At 43.8% G+C, this 18,083-nt stretch overlaps 5 non-coding genes across 5 annotated transcripts; 3 read left to right on the forward strand and 2 right to left on the reverse strand.

Annotated features, from left to right (window-relative positions):
* The first annotated feature begins 247 nt into the window (after nucleotides 1-247).
* Nucleotides 248-329, forward strand: trnal-gag (transfer RNA leucine (anticodon GAG)). The gene has a single exon. It is a non-coding gene; the product is annotated as a tRNA-Leu (tRNA).
* A 2,226-nt stretch (nucleotides 330-2,555) lies between these two features.
* trnan-guu (transfer RNA asparagine (anticodon GUU)) lies at nucleotides 2,556-2,629 on the reverse strand. The gene has a single exon. It is a non-coding gene; the product is annotated as a tRNA-Asn (tRNA).
* A 271-nt stretch (nucleotides 2,630-2,900) lies between these two features.
* Nucleotides 2,901-2,973, reverse strand: trnak-cuu (transfer RNA lysine (anticodon CUU)). Its single transcript has one exon. It is a non-coding gene; the product is annotated as a tRNA-Lys (tRNA).
* Nucleotides 2,974-11,253: 8,280 nt separating this feature from the next.
* trnaf-gaa (transfer RNA phenylalanine (anticodon GAA)) lies at nucleotides 11,254-11,326 on the forward strand. The gene has a single exon. It is a non-coding gene; the product is annotated as a tRNA-Phe (tRNA).
* A 1,048-nt stretch (nucleotides 11,327-12,374) lies between these two features.
* On the forward strand, nucleotides 12,375-12,446 carry trnap-ugg (transfer RNA proline (anticodon UGG)). Its single transcript has one exon. It is a non-coding gene; the product is annotated as a tRNA-Pro (tRNA).
* The last annotated feature ends 5,637 nt before the right edge of the window (nucleotides 12,447-18,083 follow it).

Consider the following 18,083-nt stretch of genomic DNA (forward strand, 5'->3'; position numbering starts at 1 on the left):
TGAAACGGGGCACACAGGCGGTGGAAATACCTTTCCCACGGGGCATGGACATCACAATCGAACCCACACAGATCGGCTCGTTGGTCTAGGGGTATGATTCTCGCTCAGTTGGTTAGAGCGATGGTGCTAATAACGCCAAGTCACGGGTTCGAGCCCCTACGGGCCATTGACTTTCCTCTTGCATCCTGTCCATTGCTCATGGCTACTGCGCCTGGGGTCGTTCGCGGACAGGCCTGCGCAAGTCGACGTGGCTGAAATAGCTCAGTTGGGAGAGCGTTAGACTGAGGATCTAAAGGTCCCTGGTTCAATCCCTTAACCTGGCGGCCACGACTACAACAGATCCGGTGCTCTCTGGGCTTAACTTGTGCGGAAATGAGGGACGAGCCAGCAGCGTAACAGGTGATGTAATGGAGATGTCAAAAAGGCACAGGCAGTATCACATACTGGTACTGATCACGGCAAGCCACCGGCCCTCGGGCAAAGCTGGAGGACTTGACTTGACTACAAGAAAACAGTTTTTGCTGAGGTCTCAAGGAATGTGTGGTGCATGTGCTGAAGCAAAGCCCAAATGTCGACTCCAACTCACGAGCAAACGTTTTCTTTACATTTTTTCAACAGAGGGCGGGGCCAGAACAGCTCACAAGGTAAAGGTGACTTTCCTATCGCCCGAACAGGGACTTGATCCCTGGATTAAAAGTCTGATGCTCTAACGACTGAGCTATCCGGGCTCGTGAAGGTGTGCAACAAGTTCTTGGTGTAGGCCCTCAAGGGGGAGTGGGAGGAGTTCAGTACGGCAGGTGAGTGCATGTTCATCCCTCATCAAGCACACCTGAACCAGCTAATGTGGCTCTGGAGGTAAATGAAAAACTACGCTCCAAGCGGAGCACAGATCCACTGGCAGCGGCGGGATTTGAACTCACGCCTCCGAAGAGACTGGAGCCTAAATCAGCTGCCGCAAGGTCGCGAGAGTGGAAGAATGTTGTACTCACAGCCAATCGCGTGGGAGCGCTTCAACATTTGCAGCCAATCGCCGAGCGGAAGTTCAACATTTTCAACATTTGACCAATCGTAGCGCAAGAGAATGTCGAGGGCGCCCTGCCCCCGCTACAAAACTCATCCGAAGGCGAACGATCTATGACGAGAGGAATGAATGAAGAGGGAGTGTCAGAGATCAGGAAGGTACAGTAGAAAGTTCACGACCTAAGGGCGAACTTCACTGCACGAACCTCTCAGTTTATTTTACAAACAGAGTATATTTCTGACGGCGGTATTAACGGTAAGAATGCATAACCTCATAGCATGATTTATGCATGAACACTGTTTTGTTTTGTTTTGTTTTGTGTTAATGTTTATTTAATTAAGTACTTTGTTCAAAATGGTTTAGGACAAGATGGCTACAAAAAGGTCACATAAAGCCATGTTGGACGCTGAATGGGTTTCTCGTCTGAGAAAGTTTGCCAGCACAGGAGTCTGGCCATCAGATGGCAACAGGCCAGTTCCAAGGCAGTAGAAGTGGCACGAGATTTATCAAGGGGTAAGAGTGTGTTTATTTGATTTTTTGCACAATGAAACAATGTTCGTTGACTTGCACAATTGACCTACAACAGTTGCACTGTCTGTTTACTGCATTTACCTAATAAAACCAACATATTAGCAGGGTTAATGTGTGAAAACGTTATACAAACCTGTAAACAAGGCATTGCTTACAGATATTAATTGATTTCAGGTATTTTGAGAATTATGTGATACGTTGCAACTATTGACTGTTAAAGAAAGGGTGGGGGAGGGATGTTCATTGAATAGGTGGTTTGAATTAAAGTGTAAAATTTCTTCAACTTTCTCTTTTAATGGAGTTGATCAAGTAACCATTATTGTTTAGTTACAAATGCATTTGTGTTACAGATTGAAAAATGTCCGATGCATTCCTGTGGCCAGTTGACCTTGCTTGGAGCGGTCCAGAAGTGCGCATGTGGTTTTCACACTCAGAATGTAACATTCTACCACGCTACCACAGGACTGCGTCTTCGGCAGGACCTTTTTCGCCACTGGAGTTGGCGATTGCATCAGTTTGTTGATGGACGAGAACTTCACCTCGTTAGCCCCTCCCAGATGGAATGTTTATGGAGGAGCCCGCACCAAAGATGACCCCCTTAAACATTGCGGTGCGACATAGGAAGCGCGCTGGTTCGAGAGCTGGTGGGTGTAGCTCGAGTTTCTCTTGATCTACGTATTAAAACTTCGGCCTTTTACGAAAGATTTCCGTGGGGTGAAACCACTGTGAGTTCAATGTGCTTTTGGACCGCTCCGCTCACAGCGGGCCTCGGTGAACGTGTTAGGAATCAGAAAGTTTAAGAATCCGCCTCTGTCGGATTGCCTCTGCACGTCGCTGTCTCCTGGCTGTTTTGGGGCTCTTGGATTTCCTCTGCTTGTTGCGAGTTTATTGTCAACATGTGCTCAGATAGATAGAGAGTTTTGTGCCACGAGGCCTACCTCAATCCCGATGGCTGAACAGACATGCGTCAGCTGTGCTGTATGCGGCAATGAAAGCCTTAGCGCGTCCCTGGGTGGCCTCGAACCACCAACCTTTCGGTTAACAGCCGAATGCGCTAACCGATTGCGCCACAGAGACCGACAGAGGTGGCAGGTGGGCGAGGGTCGGCGGCAGAACGAGACTTGGAATTCAATTCTCGGACTTGGTTTGATTTGGAAACAAACAGCAGAGCTTTGCAGAGTCATAACCACATACGTCGCAGCACGGCAATATAGCGGATGCTTTCAGAGAGCCCTTTTTGCCGCATATTGGTTAAGAGTCATTGCGCCTTCTGTATTTTACCAAGAAACTGCACAAGCATCCCGTCACCTGGCCTGGTGAAAAGCACCAAGAACAGAAGGCTCTTACACACCCAACGTGGGGCTCGAACCCACGACTCTGAGATTAAGAGTCTCATGCTCTACCGACTGAGCTAGCCGGGCGTACATCATACAAGGATTAGGATGACACTACGGAACACTGGCTAAATTTGGCGGTTAATTGACTCACTTTAAAGCGACAGATAGGAAGCAGTTAAAGGAATCTAGTGAGTTGATAATTCACTCAGGAAGCACTTTTAGTGGGTTCGTCGCAGTGTTAATTTTGACAGCAAATTTTGATTTAGTTTTAGTCATAGTCTTTTGACGAAAATGCAATTTAGTTTTAGTCACATTTCAGTCAACCCCATCATTTTAGTTTTAGTCTAGTTTTAGTCGACGAAATATGAAAAACATTTTAGTCGAATAAATATACATTATATTTAGTCTACTAAAATCTAAATGGTTTAAATCATTTACTTAAAGTAATTAAATCTTCCATACAAAGATTCAACTGTTTTGACATAATTTACTTCACCTTAAAATGAAATTAAACCAGGTCATTACCTTTATTTTTCAGAAAAGTTCAGTAACTAGATTTGCATTGTTGGAACACAGAATATTAGACCATGAATGACATGTTCCAGTTCATTCAATCCCATTTGACTCAATTGACTCGTTAAGTAGGGCGTATTCATTCAGTTCATTCAACCAATGAAACGCTCTGACAGGGCTCACACTCAAAGGCTATTGGCTCATGGCATGCCTCTTTGAAGAAAGAACTGCACTGTCTTTGCTTGATACAGCAATGAATGAGAATAGCTTTCAAAAAGACATATTATATAAATTGTATTACATTTCTTTAGTCATGCAAACATGTTACATACTTGGTTCGAATGTACAGTTTGACTCACTTCATCACTTCTATAATCAGTAGAGGACAGCGCTGGTTTCTTTTTGCTGACTTTATGTTGGCATTTCACGTTATGCAGCAGCTCGTGTTAAGTTAACATAGGCATATAAAAACCTTTGTGCTGCCCTCGTAATGTGTTTCGGGGTGACTCACCTGCAGTCGCGCTTCAAGTTTGCGGCGTTTTACCAGCGATCGTGAAGGAAAATAAGACGCTTTGTAAACCGCGTGGAGACACAGAATACACGTGTGTGCTTCCCTTCTCCCAGAGACTTCTCTCTACCATTTATATGAGATAAGCACATGCGCGCAAACTGATGTCCGCCAGGTGGGACAAGAATATTTTCGTCTCATTTTTATTAGTTGACGAAAATGTCAGTATATTTTTATTACAGTTTTCGTTATCATGCATTCATTTTTATTTAGTTATCATCTCGTTTTCGTCAGTGAAAACATGTCGTTAACGAATACTTTGTCATCATAGTTTTCGTCAACGAAATTAACACTGGTTCGTGGAAATTTCCCCATTCAAATAAACTGCCATATGGCTCATAGTGGGGGCGATGGATCGTCTCACCGAAAAAGGATCCCCGGTAGTCGCTGAATAGATCACGCAACACCCATTTACACTTACCCATGNAGTCATCCAATGCTTTATATCGTCGATGCACTCTGCCAATTTGGATAGTTGGAAGGAATCATCTGGTCTTGATGAGATATATAGCTGAGTATCATCTGCATAACAGTGGAAGCTAATTCCATGTTTTCTAATAATGTTTCCAAGGGGCAGCATGTATATGGAGAATAGCAAGGGTCCTAAAACCGATCCCTGAGGTAATCCATAATTTACTTGCGTTAGATTTGATGATTCCCCATTTAAATGGACAAATTGATGTCTGTCTGATAAGTAAGATCTGAACCATTGTAGTGCCTGTCCCTGAATACCGGTATAATTGTGTAAGCGATCTAGAAGTATTTTATGGTCTACAGTATCGAACGCAGCACTAAGGTCGAGCAGGACTAGGAGTGAGATGTTACCTTTATCTGATGCTATAAGCAGGTCGTTTGTAATTTTAACGAGCGCAGTTTCAGTACTATGATGCGGTCTAAAGCCTGACTGGAATTTTTCGTGTATGTCATTATTTTGTAAGAAAGAGCACAACTGAGTGGACACTACTTTTTCTAGTATTTTAATACCCGTGAAGGTATGCAACAAGTTCTTGGTGTAGGCCCTCAAGGGGGAGTGGGAGGTGTTCAGTACCGCAGGTGAGTGCAGGTTCATCCCTCATTGAGTACACCTGAACGAGCTAATGTGGCTCTGGAGGTAAATGAAAAACTACGCTCCAAGCGGAGCACAGATCCACTGCAGTGGCAGCGGTGGGATTTGAACCCACGCCTCCGAAGAGACTGGAGCCCCACTCTAATCCAGCGTCCTGTCAGAGGCCGCTACGTTGGCCACGCTACTACAGGATCTCAGCTTCTGCAGGCCGTTTTACGCCACTGTATCTCTCAGATGGCTGTACAGCCGCAAGTTCACGCGGACCAGGTACAACAGCTGACAAGTGCTTCTATATCCTTCTGGTGCTCGTTACACAGTTTTGATGGAATCCCGCATGAAAGACGCATTTACAAAAAGCAGAGAGAGCGTGTCAGCTGCACTTTGAGCAAAAGCTGAAAGATCCATTAGAATTTCACAGCCATATCACATTTTTATCATAACTGTAAAAAATATTTAAAAAACACACATTGACACCAAATATAGTCTTTATTTTCCCAGTTGAATTTAGCAGCGGCTACATGTACTAGTTGAGTTATATATTCTATTTACACCATGTAGACTTCACAGTTCTTTGTGATAAATGTATTAATATTAATTAGATGCTATCTGTACACTGTTAAAAATAAATGTATTTTTACAGGGAATATGCAGTGTAACGTAACAGTATTTTCACATTTTTTTTATTAAAATAGTAAAATTCCATAAAACTCCATACATTTTCACTAAATTGATATTTTTCCGTGTTACTGAAAAAACGATGTTTTCTTTTAAACAAAAGTAATGATCAAGAAATCTGAAAATGCACTTCTGTCCTCTAGTGGTGATCTTTCTCTGATGAAGTGAGTTTGACAGCTTGAGTATGAATCTCAACAATGGTGACAATCATCAAAGTAATTCAGATAAACAGATCAACTGCAATGCATGCTGGGAGTCTTGAATGAGATTTGTACTATGATATTACCCAGCATGCATTGCAGCCTGAGGCTTTCTTTTGTTTATTGTCACCATTGTTGAGTTTCATACACTGATTCTTCATGTCTATGTGTGTTTAATTCAAGCTGTTCAACAGTTTGTGAGTAATTTCTAAGAAAATCTTACTTCCATATCACTGCGGTACGACAATATTAATGTGCACAAAAATACAACACAATTATGACTAGTGAACTTAGTCATTCCATTATAAATATTGTGAACCAACACTAACTATTCATTTAGCTAGTTTTCTTTGCCACAATAAATGTATTTAACACATATGCTCACATGCCACATGAAGACCAAACTAACTTACAAGCGTAAGAGTCTAAGAGCCCAACTAAAGTCAACACACTGATCACAATAACTGGTGGACTTAATACATTTCAATCGATTAGAGTTGCAGGTGCAAAGTGATCATTATATGCAGATATGCAATTATAAAGATCACCCTGACACATCAAAATTCAGAAAGTATCAGAAACTCATAAAAGAGACTATATCGGCAAGCCGAATTAGCTTTAATCATTCTCAGGATATGCATTTTTGATATCAACAATTCAATTTTTACTAGTAAAAATTATAATTCTTGATATCAACAATGGAATTTCTACTAGTAACAATTACTATTTTTGATATCAGTAATTAAATTGTTCACTATATAACAATGCTGAAGTACTGATATGGAGACAGTGAATGCAGAAATGAGTGATATTCGCACTGACGCTATGTTGCACTCTGCCATGACGGCGACCGCAAGATCCGACAGCGTGACTGACATGCAAAGTACCGCAGAGCATGCTGATTCAACAAAATGTGTTGGAATCCTTCCTGATAGCCATCTCGCGGAGTACTTTGATGTCATCCACCTGTCGGATCTTCCGGCGCCGCATCAAGTCGAACAAGCCTGTTGTAAAATGTTACATTCTGGCACCTCAGGGGACGTCTCTTCTACGTCACCAATGATGTAGAAAAGATATCATTTGGACATGCCTTTGTTTGGTGGGGTGGTGTCTCAAATAATTATTAAATGATTTTGAACCAATGTCTTGATCAAGGAAGATCCAAATACGACCTATTATACAAGATTTCTAGCAGAGTTTTTTTCCCCAAACAACTTGTGGTGATGGAGGTGCTTGTTTTCCTTTATTATTTTAAGCTTCAGACCCAAAGAGTCAACTGATTTTTGCTTTTCACTTGGGTGTGATACAGAAATGTTAATATCAATAGGAATATATTTAAGAGATATTTTACTCATAAGAATTAATAGCGGTGTTAATAATTGTGGCCAGTGTGTTTTTTATGTAGCATTTATTTCATTATGTTATTTCCCCCTACCTTCAATTGTTTTACTTCAATGAAACATTGTATTTTTGTGAGAAACAATGCAGATTGGTTTTCACAGCTTTCTTTGCTCATATTTATCAAGGATGCCCAAATTTTGTCCACAACAGTAAATGGATAGTTGACAAATATACTGTATATGTCCTATGGTGTGACAAAGCAATTTTTAGAAAACAAACTTTTTTTAAAAAAATTTGCTGTCAGATCATGGGACACTCGGTACAGTATATTTTTCAACTACACAGCAAATTGGCCAGTGTTAAATGAACACTGCTGGGTGTTTATATGTGTCCACACTATAGGGTGTTAAAGTAACACTGAAGCAGTGTTGAAGATAATGAGATAATGAAGTGATTCATTAAGAGATGATTGAGTCATTAATGATGAACACCTGCTGTTAACAAACACAATCACTGAAGAACACATCAACAAGAACAGTTGATTTTGAGGTCATCATTATGGTGAACAGTGTTTCCTTTAGTTAAGGTCTTAGCCTTGGACTATTGATGTTTATTCATTTACAACAGCTTTAGTGATGTTGACTTAATGGCACTTGTATTTTGTTTAAAATTAAGTTTAGCTAAAGTTATGTATGAGGCTGAAGATATATGTGATTGATTGTGGAACTTTTGCTGTGTAGGTTTCAGTTTTAAGGCTGTAAATGTAAAATGCTTTATATATAACACCTCAATAATGCTGCTGTAGGAGAAATATCACTTAAATCAGTCTGGAGAAACAAGTAGATGCCCAAAGAATTAACACTGTCACTAAGATCCATCTAGACATCAACACTCTTCATATAAACCTCAATAATGGTGACAAGAAACGGAATTATTTAGCTGAACAGATCAACTGCAATGCATGCTGGGAGTCATAGAAGAGTTTCGCACTATGATGTTACCCAGAATGCATTGCTGCATGAAGTTTTTTGTTGTTGCTTGTCACCATTATTGAGATTCATTCACAGATTCTTGATGTCTGTGTGTTTAAATAGTTGAGAACTTTTGTTCCCTTCAACAATAATTGGGGACCACTACAGGGTCAGAAGACAAACTAAAGATCATCAACTTTCATCAACTTCTTCAGGATAATGTTTCTGCTCTTCTGAATTCACTGCAGTTGGGAATCTACCTGGTTGGCAAAATCTCGTCACGGCTGAAAACAATTCATTTATTTGAACATGTTGAGAAATATGTGAGGCTACCAAAACAAGACAAATTTGTTGCAGTGCCGCTTCTGCACTTGTGCCAGTGATTTCATTTATATCTTGACATATGCACAGCTTATTAAATTCAGCTGTGTCTTTTCTTTTATGTTAAATAAACCTCAAAATTCAGTTTTAACCTTTAATTTTGACATTCCTGATTTTATTACATTCTTTGCATTTACATGTTCTATGTCGTTTTAAACAGCTTAAAATGGTTGTTTACCCCAAAAATAAAAATTCTGTCATCATTTACTCACACTCTTGTCATTTCAAACCTGTATGACTTTCTTTCTTCTGCATAACACAACAGAAGATATTTTGAAGAATGCTAGTAAAAGAAAGAAAACCGTTGGTCCCCATTGACTTGCATTGGTTTTGTGTCCAAACAGTAGAAGTGAATAGGTACCGCCATATTTTGGTTACCAACATTCTTCAAAATATCTTCTTTTGTGTTCTGCGGTAGAAAGAAAGTCATACAGGTTTGAAATGACAAGAGGGTGAATAAATGATGACAGAATTTTTAATTTTGGGTGAATTATCCCTCATGATTATAAAAGGTCTCCATGCAATGCAATTCAGCTGAGACCATTGTGTAATTTCTGAGCACATATAAACACAAACAGGATATATTTTACATGTATTGAGCACTGTTATTCACCACAGTTATAAATGCACTTGATAAAATACCTAAAAAGTATTAAGAAGTANTATATAAATTGTATTACATTTCTTTAATCATGCAAACATGTTACATACTTGGTTCGAATGTACAGTTTGACTCACTTCATCACTTCTATAATCAGTAGAGGACAGCGCTGGTTTCTTTTTGCTGACTTTATGTTGCATTTCACGTTATGCAGCAGCTCGTGTTAAGTTAACATAGGCATATAAAAACCTTTGTGCTGCCCTCGTAATGTGTTTCGGGGTGACTCACCTGCAGTCGCGCTTCAAGTTTGCGGCGTTTTACCAGCGATCGTGAAGGAAAATAAGACGCTTTGTAAACCGCGTGGAGACACAGAATACACGTGTGTGCTTCCCCTTCTCCCAGATACTTCTCTCTACCATTTATATGAGATAAGCACATGCGCGCAAACTGATGTCGCCAGGTGGGACAAGAATATTTTCGTCTCGTTTTTATTAGTTGACGAAAATGTCAGTATATTTTTATTACAGTTTTCGTTATCATGCATTCATTTTTATTTAGTTATCATCTCGTTTTCTCAGTGAAAACATGTCGTTAACGAATACTTTTCATCATAGTTTTCGTCAACGAAATTAACACTGGTTCGTGGAAATTTCCCCATTCAAATAAACTGCACACATATGGCGGCATAGTGGGGGCGATTGCAAGATGCGATCTCACCGAAAATAGTGCTATCCGGCACCGTAGTCGCTGAATAACCCACGCAAACACCCATTTACACTTAACCCAGGGTTAAGCACCACCCACACTTATAGCCTTAGCCCCCATATAAGTGGGGATAGTGAGACACCTGCTTGGGGCGCCAAGACACATGGAGACCTGGCGAAGAAATCCTCGCTCCACCCTCCCGTGCACGAAACCTTGTCCCAGATGAAACCTGATCCACGCTTGATGCTGAGCAGGTCACGCTTCGAGAGTTAATCGGCAAGCCCGCACCATTTGGCCTTCCACCAACAGAAGTAGAGCATCCAAACGAGGTAGCAGTGAGTGATTAATTCAATTCACATATTTATAGCGCTTGCTTCACAATGTGCATTGTTCCAAAGCAGCTTTACAGGAGCAAATAAGAAAAACACAGAAAGGTAAAACACAGCACAGTGCATGGTGTTTATAGACCAAGCAAGATCATTATAATAAATAATATCTAATATTAATAAATAAATAAATAAATGCAGTCTCCCGGTGAGCAAGCCAACACTGCACTGCTCTGCTGTGGCGAGGAACCCAAACTCCAATGTGAATAATGGAGAAAAAAAAACCTCGGGAGAAACCAGGCTCAGCCGGGAGGGCCAGATCTCCTCTGACGTGCCATAGCGCACTCAGTGACCCCGACCAAAGCCACCGAGCAACGTCCACGAAGAACAGGGAGAGCCCACGAGCCGCGACCCAGGAAGCCCCACCCGCCGAAACCGTGCAGGTCCAACCCGGTCCCATTCCGCGATCAACAACAGACAACAGAGGAACAACCAGGGAAAAGTAGTAATGGCATAATTAACTTTATTCCTCTGTTGTCCGACATCGACCACAAAACAAGACCAACCAGACCAGACCCACACAGTCCCAACAAATGAAACGCCCCGAACCACAACCAACAAGCCCCCCACTCCCTACAACACCCACCCAGCTACCTCCAATCAAAGTCACTGAGTGCAGCCATAACTTCATACTGCTGTCGTGTGATGTAAGTTTAGCATTAAATACCAAGTATTGTAAATATAGCATTTATGTGACAGGTAGTCCGTCTTTGCTCTCGGTTGGGGATGGAATTGTCTGAGCTGGGCCGGCCAGATGGCCCAGCTCTGAGCAATCCAGAACGTGAAAGTATGAGTTTCGTGGCCGGTTAGCTCAGTTGGTTAAAGCGTGGTGCTAATAACGCCAAGGTCGCGGGTTCGATCCTGTATGCGCCATGGACTTTTCTCTTGCATCCTGTCCAGCGCTCATGGCTACTGCGCCTGGGGTCGTTCACGGACAGGCCTGGGAAAGTCGACGTGGCCGAAATAGCTCAGTTGGGAGAGCGTTAGACTGAAGATCTAAAGGTCCCTGGTTCGATCCCGGGTTTCGGCAAGTGTTACTCTGTCCGTTGCTTTGCTCTCGTTAGAGCATTGCTCTTTGCCGTCACCAGACCGAGCGGCCTTTACTCTGCGATCTGGCGGGTCGGCAACCTCTCGACACCGGGTTGTAATGGTTAGCACTCTGGACTCTGAACCCAGCGAGTTCAAATCTCAGTGGGAACTCTCACCGGAACTTCTCCCTTTTTCGGCGCTTCCATGCGGAACCCCATCAGAGGGGTTGTCAACGCCCCACCATTTGAGCCTTTCTCCTAGAACGTTTGCGCTGTCAACGAAGCACGAGTGAAGTTCATCCATGTTTACGTGCAGGAGTAGGGTTGTACTTGTGGAACGATGAACCACATAGAAGATGGAGGGTACAGCAGAACAAATTGCCCATGTCTGAGACGTTAATGTGATTGCAAACAAACACACTAAAAAAAAAAACATTTGTGCAGAGAGATTTTTCATGCCCAGGGCTAAGGACTTATTTTGACAATTGCTCAACACTCAGGGTGGATAACGCTTTTCAAGAAACTACAGGAAAGCGCAAAGAGACGCACCACAGCACACTGGCTTATTGAAAATGCAAGTAATACTGCAAGAAAACGTGTGGAATCTTAAGTGACAAGTCGATTGTCTTTGGATGCGAAGCTCCTGCATCACGTTGCTCTGAGTAAAAGTAATGCACGTACCATATGGGAGACTCTTGTCATGTGTGTCGAGGTGCCACAGCGAGGAGCGACACCGACCCTGATGGCGTTTTGTGATATGACCAGGAATCAACACGAAGACCTTTTTCTGCAGCAGTGAGCCTCGACAGGTAGCATAGGGAGGGCTAAGACGCACGAAGGCGTGAAGGAGGCTCCAAAAGCAACTGACGTGGAGAATACAGGCGTCGGTGCCGCTACCTCTCGCATGCAAAGCGAGCGCTCTACCATTTGAGCTAATTCCCCGGCGTTGTCTGCGAAAGACACGCGTTTCCTCGTCTCAATGAAACGGGGCACACAGGCGGTGGAAATACCTTTCCCACGGGGCTGGACATCACAATAGGCCACACGCTCGGCTCGTTGGTCTAGGGGTATGATTCTCGCTTTGGGTGCGAGAGGTCCCGGGTTCAAATCCCGGACGAGCCCTGCTTTAGGCCTTCCACTTAACGTACGAGCTCAAAGAGCGCTATGGCAATCCAGAACGTGAAAGCATAGCCCGTGGCCGGTTAGCTCAGTTGGTTAGAGCGTGGTGCTAATAACGTCAATGGCCCGGGTTTCGGCAAGCGTGACTCTGTCCGAGTCGATATGCTTCTCGTTAGAGCAGAGCTCTTTGCCGTCACCAGACCGAGCGGCCTTTACTCTGGATCTGGCGGTCGGCAACGCTCACACGGGTTCCATGGTGTAATGGTTAGCACTCTGACTCTGAATCCAGCATCCGAGTTCAAATCTCGTGGGACCTCTCACCGGAACTTCTCCCTTTTTCGGGGCGTCCATGCGAACCCCGTCAGAGGGTTGTCAACGCCCCACCGTTTGAGCCTTTCTCTAGAACGTTTGCGCTGTCAACGAAGCACGAGTGAAGTTCATCCATGTTTACGTGCAGGAGTAGGGTTGTACTTGGGAACGATGAACCACATAGAAGATGGAGGGTACAGCAGAACAAATTGCCCATGTCTGAGACGTTAATGTGATTGCATGCCTAAGGCCATCAAACGTATGTGTAACTAGTTGTACACGCGCCACGGCTAGTTATGGACGCTGCGCGCCGACGCCACAAAATTTTTCCCAGGTCGCCCGGCGGTGCTGAAACGAAGGGGAGAGCGCCCGCGATCGAACGGAAGCGTCATGGGGCGGCGGCGACGCCCGGGGGACCCCAGAAAAATGCCCAAAGTGCCTAATTTTTGAGTCAGGAACGAAGGGTTAGGCGCTCTCTTGGGCAGAACCACGAGGGGGCAACTCGACGTACGGTCCCAGCCTAAGCCACGCGCGCCGATCAGGTTGCGACCGGGCCTCCCGAAGAGCGCCTGAACATCCCCCTTGCAGCCTACGGGCCGGCTCCGGACCCCGACGTACACGAGAAGCCTACGCTTGCCCCTTGTAACCTATTTTGGGCGGGGCTTCCCGCTGGCCACGCCTCCATCCACAGAACGCCTACGCATCCCCCTTGCAGCCTAAACTTGGGGAGGCCTGCCCGACGCCCCCGAAGCCCGAACCCTGACGCCACCCGGGCCCCGGGGGACCCCGTCTCGGAGCTGACTGCCTCATTTGAGCCCAGCGGCTGTGTGACACACGCTTAAACAGCCCAAAGCCTTTTCTTTGACTTTCGAGTCAAACGTGCACATAAAGCGCGGTGTGCATCTACACCATGTTTTCTCACATCTGCGATTCACTGGAAGGGCCAAAAATTAGGTAGACAGAGTAAGACCCCTGTCAGTGGTCTCGTTTGCTTTGGCAATGATTTATCCAGCTTAAACCAACAGTAGAGTGTATAAGAGGAACAGCCCTTCACAATGAGTGCATTAAGGCTCACAGTTGTGCTCCAGAAGCTTAAAATGGTGTGTCCATTAGCTACCTATGGGAGCCGTGCCAAAAGTGTTACGTGTGGCATGTACATCGTAACTTATTTAATGGGACCCTCATAGGTAAATAATGGACAAAGCCTATTAAGGGTCATTATAAGCCTAAGTAAGGAGTATATAGCTTAAACCAACAGTAGAGTGTATGAGAGTCACAGCTCTTCACAATGACTGCATTAAGGCTCACAGTTGTGCTCACAGAGGCTTAAAAATGGTGTGTCATTAGCTACCTATGGGAGCCGTGCCAAAAGTGTTACTTGTTGCATGTACATTCGTAACTTATTTAATGGGACCCTCATAGGTAAATAATGGACAAAGCCTATTAAGGGTCATTATAAGCCTAAGTAAGGAGTTTATAGCTTTACCAACAGTAGAGTGTATGAGAGGCTTAGCCCTTCACAATGACGTGCATTAAGGCTCATAGATGTGCTCCAGAGGCTTAAAAATGGTGTGTCCATTAGCTACCTATGGGTGGCCGTTCCAAAAGTGTGTGTGACTCAGTTTGGCAATTACCTGTTTATTACAGCTTTGTAACATGGTTATTATGCTCAAAATGACAATACATGTGTAACTTATTTAATGGGACCCTCATAGGTAAATAATGGACAAAGCCTATTAAGGGTCATTATAAGCCTAAGTAAGGAGTTCTATAGCTTTAGCCAACAGTAGAGTGTATGAGAGCTAGCCCTTCACAATGACGTGCATTAAGGCTCATAGATGTGCTCCAGAGGCTTAAAAATGTGTGTCCATTAGCTACCTATGGGGGCCGTTCCAAAAGTGTTACGTGTGGCAATGTACATTCGTGACCTATTTAATGGGAGCCTTATAGGTAAATAATGAACAAAGCCTATGGAGACACATTCCTTCATGATAATGTACATTAAAGCTCAATATTGTGCTCTACAGGCTTAAAACTGTGTAAATTCGCCTCCTATGTGACAGGTAAGGAGTGGGATGCATTTTTGTGAATTGTGATTTTGTGCTACAGTTTGGGAATCCTTAGCGCTTTGTCACACAGCCTATTTCTTACATCTTATCTTATTTGAAGGGCCCTCATACGTGCGAATGTACAAAGCCTCTAAATTACCATTATTTCTTTGGCAATGAGTTATACAGGTAAAACCAATATTATTGTACACAGAAGATACATTCTTCACAATGAGTGCATATAAGGCTCATAGATGTGCTCCAGAAGCTTAAAAATGGTGTGTCCATTAGCTACCTATGGGGGCCGTTCCAAAAGTGTGTGTGACTCAGTTTGGCAATTACCTGTTTATTACAGCTTTGTAACATGGTTATTATGCTCAAAATGACAATACATGTGTAACTTACTTTAATGGACCCTCATAGGTAAATAATGGCCAAAGCCTATTAAGGGTTATTATAAGCCTAAGTAAGGAGTTCTATAGCTTTACCAACAGTAGAGTGTATGAGAGTCACAGCCCTTCACAATGACGTGCATTAAGGCTCAAGATGTGCTCCAGAGGCTTAAAAATGGTGTGTCCATTAGCTACCTATGGGAGCCGCGCCAAAAGTGTTACGTGTGGGACTTCCTGTGACACAGGAAGTCCCAGTCGTAACTTATCTTATGGGGCCCTCATAGGTAAATAATGGACAAAGCCTATTAAGGGTCATTATAAGCCTAAGTAAGTAGTTATATAGCTTTAACCAACAGTAGAGTGATGAGAGGCTTTGCCCCTCACAATGACTGCATTAAGGCTCATCAGATGTGCTCCAGAGGCTTAAAAATGGTGTGTCCATTAGCTACCTTGGGAGCCGTGCCAAAAGTGTTACGTGTGGGACTTCCTGTGACCACAGGAAGTCCCAGTCGTAACTTATCTTATGGGGCCCTCATAGGTAAATAATGGACAAAGCCTATTAAGGGTCATTATAAGCCTAAGTAAGAGTTATATAGCTTTAACCAACAGTAGAGTGTATGAGAGCTGCCCCTCACAATAACGTGCATTAAGGCTCATAGATGTGCTCCAGAAGCTTAAAAATGGTGTGTACATTAGCTACCCATGAGGACCCGTCAAATAAGTTACGACTGGCACTTCCTGTGACTCGGCAAAACCACAGGAAGACCAGTCATAACTTATTTGACAGTAGCCTCGTAGGCTTACAGTGGACAATACTGTAAACGGTCAATTTTTAAGACTGTAAACAGCTTTTGTATGACAAACCTACAGCTATGTATCCTAGAAGCACCCCATATGGTATATTGCACACTTCAGGCTATTAAAATGCTTATTTTGCTTACAGATGCACTTTTCACAGAAATACATCTCTGAACAGCATTTTCAGCAAAATTCTGCTTTTTTCTTGTACAGAAACCTCGGGGCTTCGAATGCTGGTTCTTCACACCCTCACGCACCACATATCCGAAGCCCGTACCCCTCGGTGTACGGCAAGTGATCGAAAAAAATCACAAAAAATATTCCAGAAAAATAAACGGCCCACAACGTCCCCAAAACGTGCTATATAGTACATAACGAGGCCGTACCGACTTCAAACTTTGGGAACCGAATGAGGGGGCAGCGAGCAGCTACGAAATTTGAATCGGGGTCATTCGGAGTCCCCGGGGCCGTTCGGGGGTCTCTGTACGATAGCCACCTATGAGAGAAATAGGATATGTTGCAGGTGTCAGAGGCTCCCGTACACCCGCGAAGGCCCCAGGAGCCGAAACTTTACAGAAACTTGCGTCAGTTGGCCCTCGACGACATACCGAGAGGGCTAGGTCGGGAATTAAATTTAATATTTTTTATTATTTCATACATCTCTCTCCCTCGCATTGATCTCTATGGGGACTTGTGCCTGCGAAGGCCTCGTGAGGCAGTTGCTTTCCAGGTGGAAATCTGTCTCCGGAAGCATCTACGGACGCGGAACTCGATATCCCGGCTTAGGAGACCCCCACGGTATACCGTACCGAGTATTAAGACCCTACGACCTCTTGACCCCTGTATTCTAGAGCGTACATTCGCAACCTATATGTAGGCAGCTGGTGTCTTTTTGGGCAAAGTGAGAGGTCAACGAGGTCTGAGGGGCGCGGAACCCCGGAACATGACCCAGGGCCCCGAGATGAGACATATACGTGAATTGCGGGTCGATCAGACCATTCTGTACCCCAACCCTAATTGTCCATCGAGAGCTTATGAAAACGAATGGGATAAGTCAAGAGTGTTGGCGGCTCCCAATCAGACCCCGGGTGCTCGAGGGGCCCCAAACTTTAGATTCTAGTAGTCTGTAGGCCCTTGTTTAACATACCGTGAGGGTGGCTGTCTAGAACCGTGGGAAACGATTTATAGTGCGGTTTGCAAAAGTCTCTCATGCAGGCTTCTTCATTTCATAACCTGAAAGACCCTCTTGAATGAGCAAACGGAACAAAATTAGGGATCAATCTTTTTTCAAGAAAAAGATACTTCGAGGTGACCGAGAACCACGGTACTCGATATCCCGGCTTGGGAGACCCCCACGGTATACCGTATCGAGTATTAAGACCCTACGACCTTTTGACCCCTGTATTCTAGAGCGTACATTCGCAACCTATATGTAGGCTGCTGGTGTCTTTTTGGGCAAAGTGAGAGGTCAACGTGGTCCGAGGGGCGCGGAACCCCAGAACATGACCCAGGGCCCCGTGACGAGACATATACGTGAATTGCAGGTCGATCAGACCATTCTGTACCCCAACCCTAATTGTTCATCAAGAGCTTATGAAAACGAATGGGATAAGTTAAGAGTGTCGGCGGCTCCCGTTCAGACCCCGGGTGCTCGAGGGGCCCGAAACTTTATAGTCTGGTAGTCTGTTGGCCCCTGTTTCACATACCGAGAGAGTGGCTTACTTGAACCTAGGGAACATTTTCTAGTGCTTTTTCTTGTTTGAAAAGTGTTTTGTACATTAGTAGCCTACCGACCGACTGTCAAATAAGTTACGACTGGGACTTCCTGTGCTCAGCAAACCACCGGAAGTCCCAGTCTAACTTATTTGACAGTAGCGTGTAGGCTAACGGTGGACAATGCTGTAACGGTCAATTTTTCATATATGTAAACCCATTTTCTTGTGACAAACCTACAGATATGTATCCTAGAGCGCATCCCATAGGTATATTGCACACTTCAGGCTCAAAATGCTCAGTGTTATACAAATGCACTTTTCACAGAAATACACTCTGACAGCATTTTTACAAAATTCTGTTTATTTTTAAAAAACCTG

The sequence above is a fragment of the Triplophysa rosa genome, unplaced genomic scaffold (genome assembly GCF_024868665.1).
Source record: "Triplophysa rosa unplaced genomic scaffold, Trosa_1v2 scaffold1_ERROPOS769263, whole genome shotgun sequence".
Taxonomy (NCBI): domain Eukaryota; kingdom Metazoa; phylum Chordata; class Actinopteri; order Cypriniformes; family Nemacheilidae; genus Triplophysa; species Triplophysa rosa.